This window comes from Lithobates pipiens, unplaced genomic scaffold (assembly GCF_037356315.1).
Source record: "Lithobates pipiens isolate NorthernLeopardFrog02 unplaced genomic scaffold, aLitPip1_a1.2 Scaffold_28, whole genome shotgun sequence".
NCBI lineage: Eukaryota > Metazoa > Chordata > Amphibia > Anura > Ranidae > Lithobates > Lithobates pipiens.
This window is the reverse complement of record NW_027507789.1, coordinates 121078928-121096924: the sequence shown is the minus strand read 5'-3', so window position 1 is coordinate 121096924 and position 17997 is coordinate 121078928. Positions and strand designations below refer to the sequence as shown.

Genomic DNA, 17997 nt, shown 5'->3' with positions numbered 1-17997 from the left:
CTGAAGACTCCCTCTGCCACTATGGCCAATCACTAAGCACTAGTGCTATCACATGGAGTGAGTCACATGCTCCTCCATACTCAGAAGTAGGGATGAGCCGCCTGTTCAGTTTGCATCCAGAACATGCAAACAGGCAAAAAATGTATTCGAACACACGAACACCATTAAAGTCTAAATAATCAAAAGTGCTAATTTTAAAGGCTTATATGCAAGATATTGTTATAAAAAGTGTTTAGGAGGGCCATGTATCAATGCAAAAAAGTAATTTAAAACTACTCGCGGCTATAATGAATTGTCGGTCCGACAATACACATAATAGTTCATTGATAAAAAAGGGCATGGAATTTCCCCACAGGGGAACCCCGAACCAAAAAAACGAATGCGTGGGGCTCCCCCTTAATTCCATACCAGGCCCTTCAGGTCTGGTATGGATATTAAGGGGAACCCCATGCCCCTCTGACATCATGAGGAAAGCCATAGGGAAATCCCCGTGCATCAGAGTGGGGCTGGGTCACCGAGTGGCCCCACCCTCCGTTATATAAAAAGTGTCAGAAGAACAGAAGCGTTACACGGCGGAAGACTCCCACAGAGGAGGATGGATCATGCAGACGGAGCGGAGAAGAAGCCGGAGCAAGATGCGGGACGAGAAGAGTGGAGGAAGAAGAAGATGAAGAAGAAGATGGAGAAGAAAATGGAGAAGATGGAGAAGAAGATGGAGAAGAAGAACACGGAAGGAAGACCAGAAGAAAGAGAATGGAAGAAGAAGCGTAAAGAAGAAGAAATTAATAAAGGACTTGTCAAATACTGTCTCTTGTGTTTTTTAACCCTTTTTTTGTGAAATGGTAGGGGTACATTTGTACCCTATTACCAATACACATCGGGGGGGGGGATCTGGGGGTCCCCTTGTTAAAGGGGCCTTCCAAATTCCGATAAGCCCCCACAACCACCAGGCAAGGGTTGTGGGGATGAGGCCCTTCTCCCCATCAACATGGCTACAAGGTACTTTGAGGTGGGACGCTACCCCAAAGCACCATCCCAATGTTGAGGGCATGGGGCCTGGTACAGTTCTGGAGGCCTGCCAGGTTGCGTGCTCGGATAAGGGTCCGGTATGGATTTTTGGGGGGACCCCACGCCATTTAAAAAAAAAAAAATTGGTGCAGGGTTCCCCTTAAAATCCATAGCAGACCCAAATTTTGAGGGGGACCCGTACATCCTTTTTTACATTTTGGCGCGGGGTTCCCTTTAATATCCATACCAGACTTGAAGTGCCTGGTATGGAATTTAGGGGGACCCCCACACATTTTTTTTTCTAATTTTGGTTTGGGGTTCCCCTGTGGGGAAATTCCATGCCGTTTTTATCAATGAGCTGTTATGTGTATTGTCGGACCCGACAATTCATTATAGCCGCGAGTAGTTTTAAATTACTTTTTTTCCTTTAGAAATGTAATTTTGCTGACATGCGCTCCTTTACAGGCAAACTATAGACACCCCCCAGGTACAAAATTTAAAGGAATATTTCACTTTTATTGTTTTACTTTAAGCATTATTAAAATTGCTCCCAGAAAAACTGCAGTTTTTAATACTTTTTTTGCATTGATCCATGTCCCCTGGGGCAGGACCCAGGTCCCCAAACACTTTTTATGACAATAACTTGCATATAAGCCTTTAAAATTAGGACTTTTGATTTCTCCCATAGACCTTTAAAGGGTGTTTCGCCGCTTTCAAATTTGCTGCGAACACCCAAAATTGTTCGCTGTTCGGCGAACTGGCGAACAGCCAATGTTTGAGTCGAACTCATGTTCGACTCGAACATAAAGCTCATCCCTACTCAGAAGTACTTGGTGTCTTCTTGCTTTTGAAGACTTAATGGAGGGGAGGGGTATACATGAAAGCTCAATAATGCTAAAGAAACAATGCTACTTTGCTCTGCATATTCATATTAGTTTGTTTCAACCCTTTTAATAGTCAGACCAGTATTTTTCATTTATTGCATATGTCAAAAAAATACTTTTAGGCCTGAAGATTAGTTAAACCCCCCAAACATAATATATTTTCTGAAAGGGATCTAATCTGCTGTCAACACTAACCTATTTCCATAATATTAGTGTACATATATTTTACATAGATAGTAAGGAATCAAGGTTGTTGCTTAGGCCTGCCTTTAAAATTGTAAATATATATTGATACTTTATTGTCCTATATTACTTATAATAGTTTTTTATATAACTATTTGACATCTACGTTTATTCATGTGGTACTCCACACATGTTTATATTTCAATACTTTTATATTGGTAACCCTTTCCTGTTTTCCCCACCCATCCCAGTTTTTGCCAGGACTCTCGGTCACAAGCTTGAGAGCTTAAAATTATTTTTCTGCAAACTCTGAGATATAGTTTTATGAGCAGGGGGGGATGTAGCACCCTGGAGTTTAGGCGGGGTTGCCCCTCACAAATTTACTTGCCAGGAGTAGTTATCCTGGTTGATTGTTAGAGATCCATTGATTTCTCCCTAAGTTTGACCCTTACTGCACTAGGTGGCCGGGGTACTGGGTGGTACTAGATAAGAGAAGGGCAACCCAAGGTCAGGTTACTGGTAAGTGGGGTATCTCAGCCAATGGACAGGGGTTTTCTTGGATCTCTTGGCCTGCTGGGAGAGCCTATATACTGTGTGGATTCAGGGGATCTATGTTCTGTGCTATCTGGGTGGACGTGTGTTGTATTTCCCGGGCTGCTAGGCCAGAGATTGGGCCTATCCCAGGCACATCTGGCTGCTAGGCTGTCTGAGGGCCTATCCAGAAGCAAGCGAGCAGCACAGGGTTTGGATTGCGGCTTACAGTCCAACCAGAAGTGACGGTTCTGTCGGCCGGAGGACCTGCCGTGGTCGGAGGTAAAAGAGAAGTTGTCACCAGTAAGGGACTAGCCGCCTTATTACCAGGGACCACAGTGAGTAACTGAAGCAAGTACCGGATCAGTATTCTCACCAACTGCGGGGACAGTGAAGAATCTGGAAAATTCAGTGGGAATCAAGACCGGGAGCTCAATTTATTGAAGAACTACAAGGAGTGATTGTAGTAAAAGTAAAGGAACTGTTAAGCCTTGTGTTTGGAATTGTTAAATACTGTTGCCATAGGAGACAGCATTCCTACACATGAAAATATGGCATCTTGCTGGATGTCCTTCCTTGCATGACTATCCTCCTATTGAAGTCTCAGAGTCTGCCAATTAATCTTGCAACTACCTAAGGGTGTCCTGGCCCTAACCCTCTCTCCCCTAAAAAAGTTTTGTTTGTATTTATTTAAAATATATATTTTAAAGTGGAATGCTAGCTAAAATGTTTCTAGTTTTGGATAGAGTGAGTCTGTGCAAGACACACACAAAACATTGGTTACCTACATGTTTTGTTCACACTAAAATGGAGGTGCGATGTCCAGTGTGGGATTATGCAGAATGTCTGCAGTTTCCCTCACAGCTCCACACTGGAACAAAAAACAAATAGCCTATAGCCCATACATGGATCGAATTTTGGCCAGTCCCTTGGCCAACTTAAAGCGCTGTTCCTTTAAAGCATGTTATATAGCACAGTACTTGTGCTGTGTTATTTGGCCCTCTCTATCACCTGAAATACCTGGCTGATCCTGCCAGTTTCTGCCTTCCCCCTGTAAACTGACCACAGTTTATCATGGCTCCTGAGCCCTGACATCGTGGTCAGTCTACGTGTCTCTGTCATCTGCAGCTGTCCTGTCCCCCTCTGTCCTCTCCCTCCCTGCCTGCTCTGTGTCAAGTGCCTGCCCCCTCTTGCTGCTGAAATACATGTAAAAGTCTTATATAATCCTGTGTGTTTGCTAATGATAGGTGCTCCTGTCTCTGTGTTTCATAAAAAAATGCCAGCTATATCGGTTTTCAGAGTGCTCATTTTGAAGGCTTATATGTAAGTAATTGGCTATAAAGAGTGTACGGGGGGGGGGGGCAAAAAATGCTCCCTTGTCAACTAAGGCAAACCGCTGAATGCCTGGCTTGCCATTTGACAGTTCTTATATAGGTAAGGGTGGGGCCACCTGGCGGCTTCATCTGGTGGCACCGTCCCATTTGTGATGCCACCGACCCAGCATGCATCGGGGCGTGCCACCAGGTGACGTCGCCAGGTGGCCCCGCTCCTTATCTATATAAGAACTGTCAAATGGCAAGCCAGGCATTCGTGGTTTGCCTTAGTTGACAGCACAGGGTTTGGGGGTATTTTTTGGGTCTGGTGGTGGCGTCGACATTGTGATTGAGGATGGATCTACATCAGGGAACGCTGTTTATTTATTTTTTAATAAAGGAATTGGCACAAACTGTTTCTGTGTTTTTTTTACTTTTTGACACTTCTTTTGATAATGTGTAGGAGTACTATGGCGCGGGGGGCAGGATCTGGGGGCCCCCTTGTTAAAAGGGGCATCCAGATTCCATTAAAGCCCCCTGACTACAGACCTACACAAACATAGCCTAGGTTGTGGGGATGAGGTGCTCGCTCGTCCCCCCCTTTTCTCACCTGCCAGGCTGCGTGCTCGGATAAGGGTCTGGTATGGATTTTGGGGGTTCCCCTTAAAATGCATACAAGACCAAAAACGACAATTTTTTTCCACTTTTTAATTGCCGGCAATCACAACTCGCTATTTATTGCACCTAGATTTGGTAAAACTTTACCCAATTAGGAGGAGACGAGCAAGTACTAAGAATGTTGTACGTTTCACCACATAGATTGTATACAGTATGTGTAGTTTGATTAAAGTGACACTAAACTGGCTAAGTGGTTAGCACTTCCCCCTAGCAGCACCAGGGTTGCCAGTTTGAATCACAACCGCGACACTACCTGAATGGAGTTTGCATGTTCTCCCTCTGCCTGCATGTGTTTCCTCTGGTTACTCTGGTTTCCTCCCATACTCCAGGGACATGCTGGTAAGTTAATTGGCTCCTATCTAAATTGGTCCTAGTATGTGTATGAGTTAGGAACCTTAGATTGTAAGCACCTTGAAAGCAGGGACTAATGTGAATGTACACTATATATGTAAAGCATTGCGTAAATTGATATATAAGCAATATATAAGTATGGTACCTGTAAGAAAAAAAAATAGCCTTATTGTCCAAAAATAACTCATATATGTTCACTACACAATGGCCCTGTAACCTATTTTTCATGAAATAGTTTCTTATATTGTGTTTTTATGGCTCATTTTATTGTTTTCTGTGAGCTCCCAAACCTTTCCTTTCCCCTCTCACTTTGAAACAAGCAGTGCACATTAGTTATGGTCATGTGTACGGCTCTGTGCATACTACAAATTCCATAGTCCATATCCATCTCTTGGGGGTGAGTGAAAGGGTGGTCAAACTCCTACATACGGTGGGACAACGGAGAGCCGGTGCAGCAGCAAAAAAAAAAACAAAAAAAAAAAGGAATTGGAGATTTGGAGGAGACTGAGGGCAACAGAGGGGACTTTGAGTTACAGCTGAAGTTATGTACACCAATTTTTACATTTTTAAACCAGCTTGGACCATTGTAAGTATATATCTTTCATACCTGTGAGATCCCTATAAAAGCTGGAAATCAATGTTGTAGACACTGCTACTACAGTGCTCTCTGCTAGCTTTGGGGTCATGTCCTGAGAAGCTGCCCTACTGCACTGTGAGCACCGGAGGGAGCTCATTCGGCACAGGGGCACCAATCAGAGACAGCTGCTCGGCGCAGGACATGGAATCTGGCAGAGATCACTGGAGTAGTGGTGCCTACTACAGGGATTGTCAATTTAGACAGGGATTCCACAGGTATCTCACATACATTGGTCCAAGGTGCTATACCTAAACTTCAGCTTTAAAGTGATGTTAAACTCTCTGTTTTTTTAAGCACTTGCAGCAGCTGATTTATTCAGCTTCTTTACCTTTTAATCTGTGTCTATGTTTCAGTTAAAGCTGATCCCATCACCGCTGCCCCAGTTTTTCTGTTTCAGGGCGACCCCTTTCTCTTGCAGTATCCTGTGGGGCCACCCTTGCATGCAGGGACAAGAGTTATGTCTCAATATGCTGTGTGCATCAATAGAAACACACAGCCCCATAGTGAGGATAGTAAGGTACTCCCCTGCTTCTCCTTCCTCCTCCCCTCTCCAAACAAACATACTGATTCCAGACTGCACTGTTAACTCTGGATGTTCAGGGAAGCAGCACCAAAGCCTCTTGCACACCACAGCTTGAAAACTCAGCACAGCATTTTTTTTTTACTGATCTAGAATGCAGCCCATTGTTTACAATTACACACAGGCACATAAACAAGAGCTGCGTATTCTTGAGTAACAAAAAAAAGTAAAAAATAGAAAAATCTGTATTTTGTGCTGGTACGTGTACATGAACATAAACAATAATGCATTTTCCCTAAGAATGTATTGTGCACGCTTATAAACGCAAAACAGACACCTGAAATAACATCTAAAAAAGCAGATGCTCAAACATCAGTACTGTGCAGTGTGCCTGAGGTCTAAGGCCGCGTACACACGCGCGGACTGTTTGCCCAACCTTGTTCGTCAAACAGTTTCGGCAAACAGTCCGCTCAAAATTTGCATGAGCGGACTTGCCCACACACGAGCGGACTGTTTCAGCAAACTGTTTGCCAAACAGTTCGACCAACTTTTGAAATGAACGGACTCGCCCACGTAAGGAGGAGGCAAATCCGCCCATTTCGAGCGCGTGTACAGGTAGGCGGGGCCCGCGAAGGAGACGTCGCGGGCCCCGCCGCCTGGAATGGGCTTAAAGGGGAACCCCAACGCCGAAAAAAATCGGCGTGGGGGTTCCCCCAAAGTCCACACCAGACCCTTGTCCGAGCACGCTACCCGGCCGGCCAGGAAAGGGGGGCGAGCGAGCGCGCCCCCCTCCTGAGCCGTACCAGGCCGCGTGCCCTCAACATGGGGGGGTGCCTTGGGGAAGGGGGGCCGCGCGGCCCCCCCACCCCAAAGCACCTTGTCCCCATGTTGATGAGGACAAGGGCCTCTTCCCGACAACCCTGGCCGTTGGTTGTCGGGGTCTGCGGGCGGGGGGCTTATCGGAATCCGGGAGCCCCCTTTAAGAGGGGGGCCCCCGGATACCGGCCCCCCACCCTATGTGAATGAGTATGGGGTACAATGTACCCCTACCCATTCACCTGTGAAATAAAGTACAAAAAAAAACACAACACAGGGAAAAAATATTTTATTGCACAGCTCCGGGGGGTCTTCCGTCTTCGGGGGTCTTCTCGCCGGACTCCTCCGCTATCTGTGTGTAGCTCTTTTACTAGCGGAGGAGTCCGGCTTTCTTCCTCCCCGCCGCCGGCCTCTTCTCCCGACTTCGGGGGTCTTGTCCCCCTCTTCGGTTCTTCTGCCGGGCCACCGCGCCTTCTTGTAGCTCTTTTACAGGCGGTGGCCCGGTCTTCTGTCGCCGCTGCCTTCCGTTCTTCTGTCGCCGCCTTCGGTTCTTCTGCCGGGCCACCGCGCCTTCTTGTAGCTCTTTTACAGGCGGTGGCCCGGTCTTCTGTCGCCGCTGTCGTCGCCGCCGCCGCCGCCTTCCGTTCTTGTTCTTCTTCTTGTTCTTCTTCTTCTTCTCCTGGAGATGTTGACTCGACGAGCTCTCCGGCCGGAATGCCAGAGCCGCGCTGTGCGGTCACTTATATAGTGACAATGGGGCGGTGTCACATGGTATATGTCACATGGGTTGGTCACATGGTGACCCCGCCCCTTACGATGTCATAGTCCCCATGTGACATCAACCCATGTGACCAACCCATGTGACATATACCATGTGACACCGCCCCATTGTCACTATATAAGTGACCGCACAGCGCGGCTCTGGCATTCCGGCCGGAGAGCTCGTCGAGTCAACATCTCCAGGAGAAGAAGAAGAAGAACAAGAAGAAGAAGAACAAGAACGGAAGGCGGCGGCGGCGGCGGCGGCGACGACAGCGGCGACAGAAGACCGGGCCACCGCCTGTAAAAGAGCTACAAGAAGGCGCGGTGGCCCGGCAGAAGAACCGAAGGCGGCGACAGAAGAACGGAAGGCAGCGGCGACAGAAGACCGGGCCACCGCCTGCAAAAGAGCTACAAGAAGGCGCGGTGGCCCGGCAGAAGAACCGAAGAGGGGGACAAGACCCCCGAAGTCGGGAGAAGAGGCCGGCGGCGGGGAGGAAGAAAGCCGGACTCCTCCGCTAGTAAAAGAGCTACACACAGATAGCGGAGGAGTCCGGCGAGAAGACCCCCGAAGACGGAAGACCCCCCGGAGCTGTGCAATAAAATATTTTTTCCCTGTGTTGTGTTTTTTTTTGTACTTTATTTCACAGGTGAATGGGTAGGGGTACATTGTACCCCATACTCATTCACATAGGGTGGGGGGCCGGTATCCGGGGGCCCCCTTCTTAAAGGGGGCTCCCGGATTCCGATAAGCCCCCCGCCCGCAGACCCCGACAACCAACGGCCAGGGTTGTCGGGAAGAGGCCCTTGTCCTCATCAACATGGGGACAAGGTGCTTTGGGGTGGGGGGGCCGCGCGGCCCCCCCTTCCCCAAGGCACCCCCCCATGTTGAGGGCACGCGGCCTGGTACGGCTCAGGAGGGGGGGCGCGCTCGCTCGCCCCCCTTTCCTGACCGGCCGGGTAGCGTGCTCGGGCAAGGGTCTGGTGTGGACTTTGGGGGAACCCCCACGCCGATTTTTTTCGGCGTTGGGGTTCCCCTTTAAGCCCATTCCAGGCGGCGGAGCCCGCAATGTCTCCTTCGCGGGCCCCGCCTACCTGTACACGCGCTCGAAATGGGCGGACTTTCCGAGCGGGAACAGTACGCTCATTTCGAAAGTACAGCGGACAGGCCCACACACGGGCGGACTGTTCGCTCAAACACAGTTTCAGCGGACAGTTTTTCGGAATTTCCGAAAGACTTTGTCCGTCCAACTGTCCGCTGAAACTGTCCGCTGAAAGCCCACACATGAGCGGACTGTCCGCCCAAACACTGTTCAGCGGACAAGGTTGGGCGAACAGTCCGCCCGTGTGTACGCGGCCTAAGAAAGTCAGAACCAGAAGCACTGAAAGTTGTAAGCTACAAGTACTGGGGGAAGAGTTTTAGAGCGGTTGTATACCTGCACAAAAAAATGTAATAAAGAAATATATATATATATATATATATATATATATATATATATATATATATATATATATATATTTAAAAACCTGTAAAGCAAAGGCATAATGAGCTAGTATGCACTGCATGCTAGCTCATTATGAAATACTTACCTTAGAACGAGGCGTCGGCATCTGATCTCGGTCACCGCTAAGGGAGCTGACATATTATCCTCGGCTTGTCTTCGGGGGGTTCGCGGCTCTGGGGCTGTGAGCTGCCAGAGCCGCGATGATGTCAATCCCATGCGCGGGAGTCTTCTTTCCGACAAGCTCCTTCAGCCGGACCTTCACAAAGTGAATATCCACTAAACCATAAGGTAGGTAAAAATGTGTCGAAAGGCTATACAACCACTTTAATTCATATTTCACGGGTGTTTATTTTACAGTACTACAGCTGTGTTAAATTAAAAATGCTAAGGGTTGAATACTATTTTAAGGCTCTGTTCACAATTTTGGTCATCAAAGTCGCATGTCAAGTGGCAGCCCATTCTTTTTGATGGCACCAATTCAAATTGGTGTGGCTTAAAGGCTAAGTTCACCTTTGTTCACTTTCTTTTTCTAAATGCCAGCTCCACTATGTACCAATATAGCATTGATGTACTTCTTTTGCAAAAATAAAACAGCTTTCCATTAATTCTACACCTGATTACCTTACTCTCTTCATAGCTGTTTAAACACACTACCTGATTACTGCTGCCTTACTTTCTGGACAGACTGTAGGTCATGACACAGGAAGGAGTTGACCAACTGATCTCATTAGCACACACCCTGCACCATCTACTCTCAGCTGGTCAACTCCTTCCTGTGTCATGACCTAAAGTCTGTCCAGGGAGTAAGGCAGAAGTAATTGAGCAGTGTGTTTAACCACTTCAGCCCCGGAAAGGATTTACCCCCTTAATTTGTTTTTCCACAAATAGAGCTTTTTGGTGGTATTTGATCACCTCTGCAGTTTTTATTTTTTGTGATATATATTTTGTGATATAGACAAAAAAAGAGTGACAATTAAAACATTTTTTTTTACTTTTTGCTATAATAAATATCCCAAAAAGAAAAATTATAATAAATAATTTCTTCATCAGTTTAGGTTGATATATTTTCTTCGACATATTTTTGGTAAATTTTTTTTGCAATAAGCGTATATTGATTGGTTTGCGTTATAGCATCAACAAAATAGATTTATGGCATTTTTATTATTTGAAATTTTTTTTAAAACTAGTAATGGCGGCGATCTGCGATTTTTAATCGGGACTGCAACATTGTGCCAGACAGATCGGACACTGTTGACACTATTTTGGGACCATTGACATTATAAATATATAATGTATAACAGTGATCAGAGCTAAAAATAGCCATCATTACTGTATAAATGTCACTGGCAGAGAAGGGGTTAACACTAGGGGATGATCAAGGGGTTAAATGTGTTCCCTCAGTGTGTTTTCTAACTGTGGGTGGATGGGACTGACTGGGGGGAGGAGACCGATTGCTGTTCCTAATTACTAGGAACAGATGATCACTCTACTTCCCTGACAGAACGAAGATCTGTCTGTTTACATTGACAGATCTCCATTTTGTCTCTGTCAGAAGCGATCGCGGGTGCCCAGCAGACATTGAGGCCGCCAGGCACGCGCATTGGCTCCTACATCATGCGGCAGGCGTGCGCCCTATACCTCTTAAAGCAGCCACCGGACACCTACGGTGATTCGCACAGGGGAGCCAACCTGCCGCTGTATAACGATGGCGGCTGGTCGGAAAGTAGTTAAACAGCTATGAAGAGAGTGAGGTAAGCATGTATAGAATTAATGGAAAGCTGTTTTATTTTTGTAAAATAAGTACATTAATGCTATATTGGTACATAGAGGGACTGGCATTTGGAAAAAAAAAAAGGTGATCAAATGTGAAAAGCAGTAGCAACATTGAAAAGCTGCCTGCACTACTTTGTTGCGACTTTTAGATCCATTGAGTGTAGAATTGGATCCAAGTCGCAAAGTCTCGCCTCCAAACTGGAAATCGTGCGACTTTGGAGTAACGCTAGTGTGAATGGAGCCTAACAATAAAATAAGGATAAACAGCAAAGAATATTTGATACAATCCCTGTACAGTATATAATGTAAATGAGTGCTTCCATGGCAGTGCAGGTTTCCAGTAGCATCTGTAAAATTCCTACACCCCAGCAGGCTATTCACAGAGCTCCTTTGTCTATATACCTAAGAAGGAGACAGCTGGGGTGTTAAAATTGTCTGAGGGGTCAGCATACCAAACATAGTACAAGGCAACCCAACTGTATACTATCCTGACTCCGAAACATCCTAAAGTCCAAGAAGAAAGAGTTGTCAGCTTACATAAGAATACATCCCTTTACAGTAAACCATGGAAAACATCAATGAACGCCTGCAATGCCCATAAATATAAGCACGCGGGGAGCGTGGAACACAAGGAAACAATTATTCTCTCCTGTGTCTCCTTCCCCATGGAAAGCCATCAGTCATGTTCTATTACCCCCAGGCTTGGTGTATAAGGGGACCAAGGCTCCGATCAGAGGTGCGCAGTGTCTCCAGACTAGAGAGGGCTTATTTATCATACACAACAATGCTGATCATTTAACATGCATTAAGCTCTGGCAGTATATGTACAATCAACACTCAACAGAATGGTGGGCCAAGCAGAGGTATGGCAGGGACTGTGATCAAGGACAGTCATCCAGGGGTGAGAATGAGCCATAACCATCATACAACCATACATCACTCATAAATTCCCTTATGTCTGGACTTCATACACACTTCATACACACTCACAGCACATGTTCCACATCGTTATCCGCATGGGTTTTAAAAGCAATTGAAGTGACACAGAAGTCGAGTCAATTGTTAAATTCTACAGCTAGGACAGCCATAACTTACCTGGTACAATGGCCCGATGGGTAAGAATTGGGCATCTAGGGCTGCCTTACACAATCTCCCTAATCTCCAAAACTTTGTAACAAAGATAATCCTAAACAATTAGTACCAAATGAGACAGACTGGTCCTTGTACTACATAATTGATGGTGGACCTAATGGTGGCCATACCCTCTTCCATTTTATTATGTGATCAATTCAATCAAAACAATCAAATCAGCAAACAGTTAAATAACCATAACTTCTCTTCCAATCGATTAAAGCGGCCATACACTAGTAGGTTTTTCATGTATGAAGAGTCATACAAAAATCAGAACCTTCAATGACATGACAAATGTAGTAGAACATACTTAAAAAAAAAATTGCTGTTAACATTTGATTTTGGGATGAATGAACTTTCCAGAATGAAAACCACATTCACTGTCAAAAATTCCTTCATTTGAGAAAATCTTTCCTTCAAATTTTCTGGCACTGTGGTCAAAAATTACCAATTTGAGTCCACTAACGACCCCATGAACATTCTTAAAACAACAATTTTCAAATTAAATTCTACTAGTATATGGCCAGCTTTAGACTCAATTTACATCACATTTGATCAAACTGAGTCAATCAATCATGGCATAAAGCTATCAATCATATTGATTGGCAGCACTGAGATGCTTTGGTCATGCCTCTGGTCATATTTTGATTGATTCGTTTATGAGACTGCATGATTGAAATAGGGAGGCGATTGATAACTTACGATCGGATCTTCCAACTATTGGTCAACCTCCACTTCCCTGTGTGTGGCATATACTGATCGATTGGGTTGTTAACTATCAATCAATTACTCCTATCAGGAGAGATCAATCCGAAAATAAATGGATCTTTTATTCAAGCATGTATGGCCACCGTTAGGGAGAGGGTACAATTGGATTGCATAGTGCATGGTCAACCTTAGGAGGAGATAATCAATGTTGGAATATTTTCATATTGTGCTCATAAATGATTTAATCATGGCTGTGATTGTATGGCCCAATGGGAGACATGGGTGTGATTTAGACTGTATAGGGCTATTTTATAATAATGACCCTCTGTGTAATATGGCCAATGTTTCTCAAAATAATAGAGATTATTAAAGGAGGTATTCATTGCACAAATCCATCAGTTAGGTAAATGGTAAGATCATTTGTGGTAGGTCCTGGCACTACATAGCATAGGCACAAGTGTCATCCTCATGGACAAATCTGCCTGTCTATAGCTAGCCTAAAGCTGGCCATACACTGATAACATTGTTTCCTATTAAAACTTCTGAAATATGATCTATGGGTTGCCCTGTGGGCACCACCCAGCTGGACAAACTTTGTTCTGAAGGATGAAGGAGCTGGGTGGAATTATGTCAGCTGAAGAATAACTGCTGCCAATCAGATGCAGCTACTTTTTGAGTATTCTGACAGCTACTGGCACCAGCTGCCACAGTACAATAGCAGCAGTGGGATATTTGACCATCCATTTATCATGGATAGAGGAATCTGTTTGATTTCTTTGGTTCAGCCCGTAGGCCCAACACAAGAAATTTCAGCTAGTCATACGTACTACAAATTCTGATAGATTCCTCCACCCACACTAAACATTGAGGATGAAGGATATTCCTTGTCAGCCATTGTATTCAAATACCCACAGCTGTCTAAATACATGAACAGTGACTGCATCTGACTTGATGTTCAGCTAACAATGTTCCACCTAGCTCCTGCAATTCATCAATCAAAGTGTATCAAAACGGGGCTGCTGACAAGGCCTTCCATGGCTCGAATTCATGACAAATCAACTGAAATTCCATCTGTGTATGGCAGGTTTAAGAAACTGTTAATTCACAGAGGTTTAGCACCAGGATAAGGTTAAGGTAGTTTAAAAAAGTGACAGTTATTTTCAGCTGAGACCAATGAGATTTGAACATGACAGTCACATGGCTTAAATATAGCTCCTTATCCTGGATGTTAAAGCTTTGTGAATTGAGTCTTGTATCTCTTATGTGCTCCATTCAGCTATAAAAAAAAGAACAACCAACTGAGCTCTGGCAGCTTGGTTATACACACAACATTGAATAAACCTTTTTCTGTTAATGTGCCCAACCTCATCCCCTGACTGTTACTTACTGCTTGGGCATTTATTGTCACTGCAAAGTCATTATGGCTATTCTGTGAAAGTGAATGTTGCCCATATCAAAGTCCAGATCATTGGAAGAATCAAATTGGTTGGAATAGGCAGAGACACTTTTTAAGCTTGCCATACATGTTGCAATCTGATTGTACAATCTTTCTTAGATCTGCAAATGAATATGTAGTGCAAGGACCTGCCTGATTGGATACAAATTGACTGAGGCTGGGTTCACACTATTGCGAATTGTATGCTGGTTTACCCACATCCAATTTGCATAGCAGGAGATTGTGACCGGGTCTCCATAGAAGCTCCGGTGTGAATTTTGTTCCATTTCAGGTCCGAATTCAGCCCAAAATGTGGGCTTAAATCAGAGCTGATACAGTGATTGGAAATGCACCGGACTCCTGCTGTGAGCCGCTGCGCGTTCTAGTGTGAACCTAACCTGAAAAGATTAGGTTTTGCTAGACCTAATGTTGATTGTACAATAATTATATGGTCATGCTATGGTAAGAATATGACCTGCCTTAGCCTATTAGAGTGTATATGTCGGGGTGCTTGTAATACATGAAAAATTGGAAATCTCTATCAACGTTTCCATACAATACTTAATAATTTAGACAATGAACTGTAACAATCTAGAAGCGGAGGGGTGCTGTTAAATAACCATGATATAATGTATTGATAATAGTAAGAGTATGGGATTATAGCGGTGCTTAAGTAAGGAAGTATACATATATGATAAAGTATAAATCTTGATTGTTGCATACAATATAAACATAGAGGTAAGGTTCAATAAAATAATTAACAGAGCATACGAAAAAAAAAATTCACTGGTTGCTGGTGTCCCATAGAAACAAAGATGGTCAAAGATAGATGTTACATCCCAACATGTTTCACCAGCATTGGCTTCTTCAGTGGATAATTTAGGACCTAAAGACCTAAATTATCCCCTGAAGAAGCCAATGCTGGCAAAACATGTTGGGATATAACATCTATCTTTGACCATCTTTGTTTCTATGGGACACCAGTGACCAGTAAAAAATAATTTGCATATGCTCTGTTAATTATTTTATTGAGCCTTACCTCTATGTTTATATTGTATGCAACAATCAATATTTATACTTTATCATATATGTATACTTCCTTACTTAAGCACTGCTATAATCCCATCCTCTTGCTATTATCAATTCTCAATACCAGGGACGAGGTGCTGGATATTCTAGAGTCACTCAACCTACTTTCCCAGGTTTATGATATAATGTATCTGACATCATTGTTTAGTGACTGTCCTCCATCACATTTAAGCTTCTACTGTATAAAACACACATTTGTTTTATCCATTGTTGAACTACAAGTTCCAGCATTATTTGATAGAGCTTGGTATGGTCTAGCAGTTGTAGTTCTACAATCTGCACTGATCCAATGGTGACTCAGGTCAGTAAGAATTTCTGAGCTTGTCATTGGACGTATACAACACAGAGGTACTAAGGATTCATTTACATTAACACTGAGATTACTAAAGATCCATTAACACTGAGATTACTAAAGTTCCATTAACACCGAGATTACTAAGGATCCATTTACACTGAGATTAATAAGGATCCATTAACACTGAGATTACTAAAGATCCATTAACACTGAGATTACTAAGGATCCATTTACATTGAGATTGCTAAGGATCCATTAACACTGAGATTACTAAGGATCCATTAACACAGAGATTACTAAGGATCCATTTACATTAACACTGAGATTACTAAGGATCCATTAACACTGATATTACTAAGTATCCATTAACACTGAGATTCCTAAGGATCCATTAACACTGAGATTAATAAGGATCCATTTATGATGAGATTACTAAGGATCCATTTACATTGAGATTACTAAGGATCCATTAACACTGAGATTACTATGGATCCCTTTACATTGAGAAGACTAAGGATCCATTTACATTGAGATTACTAAGGATCCATTTACATTGAGATTACCAAGGATCCATTTACATTGAGATTACCAAGGATCCATTTACACTGTTGCATTTTAATGCCTGTGTTAGTAGTCTGCCACAATAAAGATAATGTTTTTTCCTATCTCAGCACAAAAAAAAAAAAAAAAAAATGTCCCTGCATTGGCCCATAGAAGTCAACTGCAGCATCCCAAAATGCATATCACATGCGGTTTGATGCACTAGCTACAGGTATTTACAAGCCTTGGTCAATGGCTCTTAACCCTATCCACTGCAAATTCAAAATTCACAAACGCGTTGAAGTTTAGCATCAGCACATAAACGCACATTGATGCATGACAAACGCGCTTACCTAATGCTACACAAAACCGCACAGATCTACACGGTCTCTTAAGGTTACAAACTAATCCCAATTCACTGTAGTACGTTTCCTAGTAATGCAATGAAAACAGCCAAAATAGCAAATTAGTGAATGCTGCTTGCCAAGAAGGAACGATCAAAGTAGACTTAATGAATGAATGTTTCCAAATGTGTTTAAAGGCTTCCTATCTGAGCCGTAGTCGTACCATGACTCGGGAATGTCTAGCCAAAAGACAAGCGTCCTGCTGGGACTGAGTCTAGGCTGTAAGCCCCATGTCCCATACATAGTATGACATATTCTATGATGGACTGGTCCCCTAAATACTTATTAAAGCATTGCAGAATGAAATAAGAAAATCTATAAGATCCCAGAAAGAAAGCAGAACTGTCCCAGAGGCATCCTATAAGGCAGTGAATGAAATCAGAGTAAATGGGGACCTTACTGTGATGTGCGTTCACCTTCTCGGATCTAGTCTTGGTTTGCAGAGCGCTGGGATCTGTTCAGGTTTTTAATTCTGGGAGGTAAAAAAGAGCCCCTCCCATTCTGAAATTGGAACTGCTGCAAGCAGCCTAAAGAACAACACAGATTAGCATTACAGCTGTCACCCTCCACCGTCTACAGGGGTGGATGGAGGAGGGGGTCCACACAGCCTGCCATGGGATGCTTTTCTAACCATAGACTGGCAGATCTTACAAGTGACAGAGGATCTGCCTATCTATCCATTCAAAAAAAAAAAAATGATGGTGGCCATAAGTGCTTCAGTAAATGATAGATATATTTCCTTATCACTCTCTTCTGATAGGAATAATTGATCTATATTGGACAATTTTTTCAATCAATATGTCATAGGTTTTAGTCAATAGCCAAGATACGATCATAACTCAAGATTTAAAATTATTGATCACATCTCTGTTTCCACCATCTCATCTGATAATTTGAGCAATCAAAATACAATTGTTTTCTTGAACAAAGTATCTCATTGCCATCAATTGATGCAAAGCAACCAATAATTTTCCACTCTGGCCGAATGATTCAGTTTGATTGGATTCAATCTAAATTTAGGTGAAATCAACTAAAGTTATGGCTACTTGTTTGTTTGCAGATTCAATCATTGTGATTGAATCAACCGGATAATAAAGCTGAGTGTGGCCACCATTCAGTGGCTAATATGAATGCAGGGAAAAATGTTGTTCTAAATAATCGTAACCACTTTAATACCACCGGGCACTTTCACCCCTTCCTGCCCAGGACAATTTTCAGATTTCAGCCCTGTCACACTTTGAATGACAATTGCGTGGTCATGCAACATTGTGCCCAAACACAATTTTTATTATTTTCTTCCCACAAATTTCTTTTGGTGGTATTTGATCACCACTGGGGTTTTTATTTTTTGCTAAACAAACTAAAAAAAAAACAACATTTTTGAAAGAAAAACCTGATGGGCACTGGTAGGCGGCACTCGTGGTTACTGATGGGCAC

The 17997-nt window shown here is 43.6% G+C and overlaps 1 protein-coding gene across 1 annotated transcript in view; it reads right to left on the bottom strand.

Annotated features, from left to right (window-relative positions):
• The window catches only part of MATN4 (matrilin 4), a 136697-nt gene extending 119583 nt beyond the window's left edge, over positions 1–17114 (bottom strand). The window contains exon 1 of the mRNA XM_077459568.1: positions 16961–17114. The gene's annotated coding sequence lies outside the window, so the exon portion shown is untranslated. The remainder of the gene's footprint in view (positions 1–16960) is intronic.
• Between the last annotated feature and the right edge of the window lie 883 nt (positions 17115–17997).